This window comes from Arachis ipaensis, chromosome B01 (assembly GCF_000816755.2).
Source record: "Arachis ipaensis cultivar K30076 chromosome B01, Araip1.1, whole genome shotgun sequence".
NCBI classification, from domain to species: Eukaryota; Viridiplantae; Streptophyta; class Magnoliopsida; order Fabales; family Fabaceae; genus Arachis; species Arachis ipaensis.
The window spans coordinates 28,649,565-28,654,016 of NC_029785.2; positions in this window are offsets into that span (position 1 = coordinate 28,649,565).

The following is a 4,452-nucleotide window of genomic DNA, read 5'->3' on the forward strand; positions in this document are numbered from 1 at the left end:
AGAAGAAATAAGAACAAGGAATGAATGCACCTTAGTGATGGTGGCGTTTCCTTCTTGAGGAACCAAAGATGTCGTTGAGCTCTTCTATGTCTCTTCCTTGTTTTTGTTGCTCTTCCCTCATTGCTTTTTGATCTTCTCTTATTTCATGAAGGATGATGGAGTGCTCTTGATGTTCCACCCTTAGTTGTCCCATGTTGGAACTTAATTCTTCTAGGGAGGTGTTGATGTGCTCCCAATATTTATGTGGAGGGAAGTGCATCCCCTGAGGTATCTCAGGGATTTCTTGATTTGCAGCCACATGTTCTACCACTGAGCTATAGACCCTTGAGATGAATCTTTCCATCTCCTATGACTCGGAGGTGGAAGCCTTTGTCTTCCCTTCCCCTCTTTTAGAGGTTTAGGTGCCATCAATGGTAATGGAAAAACAAAAAGCTTATGCTTTTACCACACCAAACTTAGAATGTTGCTCGCCCTCGAGCAAAAGAAGAAAAAATAGAAGAAGAAGAAGATATGGAGGAGATGGAGGGGTGTGTGTATGGATGTGAGTGGTGAATGGAGAATAGAAGGGATGATCATGAATGGAGAGAGAGAGAGGGTGAGGTGGGTAGGGATCCTGTGGGATTCATAGATCCTGAGATGATCCTGTGGTGTCCACAGATCCTGAGGTGTCAAGGATTTGCATTCCTGCACCAATTAGGCATGTAAAATGCCTTTGCACACAACTCTGGGCGTTCAGCGCCAGGTTGGTGCCCATTTTGGGCGTTCAACGCCCATTTGTTGGCCATTTCTGGCGTTGAACGCCAGAACCATGCTTGTTCTGGGTGTTCAGCGCCAGGATGCTGCCCATTTTGGGCGTTCAGCGTTCAGCGCATGCTCTGTTCTGGCGTTGAACGCCAGGCAGGTGCTTCCTCCAGGGTGTGATTTTTCTTCTGCTGTTTTTTATTCCGTTTTCCGTTTTTTATTTTATTTTGTGACTCCACATGATCATGAACCTATAAAAACATATAACTAAGAAAAATATAGTTAGATAAATAAGAATTGGGTTGCCTCCCAACAAGCGCTTCTTTAATGTTAATAGCTTGACAGTGGGCTCTCATGGAGCCTCACAGATGTTCAGAGCATTGTTGAGACTCTCCAACACCAAACTTAGAGTTTGACTGTGGGGGCTTTATTTGACTCTGCTTTGAGGGAAGCTTTTTCTGCTTCCTCTCCATGGATGCAGAGAGAAATCCTTGAGTTGTAAAGGTTGTCCTTATTTAATTGAAGGATCAATTCTCCTTTGTCCACATCAATCACAGCTCTTGCTGTGGCCAGGAAAGGTCTTCCTAGGATGATGGATTCATCCTCTTCCTTTCCAGTATCTAAGACTACGAAATCAGCAGGGATGTAAAGGCCTTCAACCTTTACTAACATGTCCTCTACTTGTCCATAAGCCTGTTTTCTTGAATTGTCTGCCATCTCTAATGAGATTTTAGCAGCTTGCACCCCATAGATTCCCAGTTTCTCTATTACAGAGAGGGGCATGAGGTTTATTCCTGACCCAAGGTCCTGTCTGAAGGTTTGAACATCAGCTCTAAGCTTGCTCAGCTTTTGAGGAGGAAAGTACTTGGCTAAGAAAGCCGTGACCAGCTTATCTCAAGAGTTCAGACTATCTTTAGGTTGAGAGTCCAACCATATTCTAGCTCTGTCTCTTACAGCAAATGGGAAAAGCATGAGCCTGTAGACTTCAGGATCTACTCCATTAGTCTTAACAGTATCACAGATCTACAAGAATTTAGTTAAGAACTGAAAAGGATCTTCAGATGGAAGTCCATGAAACTTGCAGTTCTGCTGCATCAGAGAAACTAATTGAGGTTTCAGCTCAAAGTTGTTTGCTCCAATGGCAGGAATGAAGATGCTTCTTCCATGTAAATTGGAATTTGGTGCAGTAAAGTCACCAAGCATTCTCCTTGCATTGTTGTTGGGTTCGGCTGCCATCTCCTTTACTTGTTCGAAATTTTCAATCAAGTTGTCTCTGGATTTAGCTTCTCTTAATTTCCTCTTCAGAGTCCTTTCAGGTTCTGGATCAGCTTCAACAAGAATGCCTTTTTCTTTGTCCCTGCTCATAAGAAAGAAAAGAGAAAAAGAAAAGAAGAGGAATCCTCTATGTCACAGTAAAGAGGTTCCTTATTATTAGTAGAAGAAAAGAAGAAGAGAAAAATCTGAACTCAGAAAGAGAGAGAAAGGGTTCGGATTTTTGGTGGGTGAGGGAGAGATGTTAGTAGATAAATAAATAAATAGAATAAGATGAGAGGGAGAAGATTTCGAAAATAATTTTTGAAAAAGAGTTAGTGATTTTTGAAAATAGTTTTTTGAAAAAGGTTAGTAATTTTCGAAAATTTTTAAATCAAAGATTAAAATAATTAATAAAAAAAAAAGAAATTTTGAAAAAGGGGGGAGATATTTTCGAAAATTAGAGAGAGAGAGAGTTAGTTAGATAGTTTTAAAAAAGATAAGAAACAAACAAAAAGTTAGTTAGTTAGTTGAAACAAATTTTGAAAATCAATTTTGAGAAGATAAGAAGATAGGAAGTTAGAAAAGATATTTTGAAAATCAACTTTTTGAAAAAGATAAGATAAGAAGATATTTTTTTGAAAAGATATGATTGAAATTAGTTTTGAAAAAGATTTGATTTTAAAAATTACAATTAATGACTTGATTCACAAGAAATCACAAGATATGATTCTAGAACTCAAAGTTTGAACCTTTCTTAACAAGCAAGTAACAAACTTGAAATTTTTGAATCAAAACATTAATTGGTGATGTTATTTTCGAAAATATGATGTAAAATTAAGAAAAAGATTTTTGAAAAATATTTTTGAAATTTTCGAAAATAACTAAAAAAATGAAAAAGATTTGATTTTTGAAAAAGATTTTGAGAAAGATAAGATTTTCAAATTGAAGATTTGATTTGACTCATAAGAAACAACTTGATTTTAAAAATTTTTGAAAAAGTCAATCCAAATTTTCAAATTTGATGAGAGAGAAAAAGGGAAAGATATTTTTTTGCTTTTTGAATTTTTAATGAAGAGAGAGAAAAACAAGAAAAATGATGCAATGCATGAGAATTTTAGATCAAAACATGTGATGCATGCAAGAATGCTATGAATGTCAAGATGAACACCAAGAACACTATGAATGTTAAGATGAACACCAAGAACATATTTTTGAAAAGTTTTTAATGCAAGGAAAACATGTAAGACACCAAACTTAGAATTCTTTAATGCTTAGACACTAAAAATTCAAGAATGCATATGAAAAACAAGAAAAGACACAAAACATGCAAATGCAAAGATCAAACAAGAAGACTTACCAAGAACAACTTGAAGATCATGAAGAACACTATGAATGCATGAAAATTTTCAAAAAAATGCAAGATGCACATGCAATTGACACCAAACTTATAACATGACACATGACTCAAACAAGAAACACAAAAAAAATATTTTTGATTTTTATGATTTTCTAAATTTTTTTTTTGGATTTTTCGAAAATTATTTGAAAAAGAAAAATAAGGATTCCAAAATTTTTAATATGAATTCCAAGAATCTTGCATTCTTAGTCTAAAGCTTCAGTCCAGGAATTAGACATGGCTCACTAGCCAGCCAAGCTTTCAATGAAAGCTCCGGTCCAAAACACTAGACATGGCCAATGGCCAGCCAAGCTTCAGCAGATACCTCTCATGCATACAACAGCAAATTTTATTGGTAACAACTAGCTTGCTCTTGTGATGATGATTAGGAAGCCTCAGTCCAAAAGAGTTTAGACATGGCTTTGCAGCCAGCCAGGCTTCACATGCTTCATGAAACACTAGAATTCATTCTTTAAGAATCTTGAAAAAAAAATTTTTTCTAAAACAGGTGAGAAAATTTTGAGATATTTTTGAAAAATTTTTGAAAAGAAAACAAAAAGAAAATTACCTAATCTGAGCAACAAGATGAACCGTCAGTTGTCCAAACTCGAACAATCCCCGGCAACTGCGCCAAAAACTTGGTGCGCAGAAATTGTGATTACACTTTAATTATGTAAAATTCATCGCTCTTTCTTTCCCTGGTAATGGCGCCAAAAACATGATGCCAATACCATGGTTCACAACTTCGCACAACTAACCAGCAAGTGCACTGGGTCGTCCAAGTAATACCTTACGTGAGTAAGGGTCGAATCCCACGGAGATTGTTGGTATGAAGCAAGCTATGGTCACCTTGTAAATCTCAGTCAGGCGGATATAAAATAGTAATGGGGTTTTCGAAATTAATAATAAAACAGGGATAGAAGTACTTATGTAAATCATTAGTGAGAATTTCAGATAAGCAAATAGAGATGCTTTCGTTCCTCTGAACCTCTGCTTTCCTGCTATCTTCATCCAATCAGTCTTACTCCTTTCCATGGCTGGCTTTATGTGATACATCACCA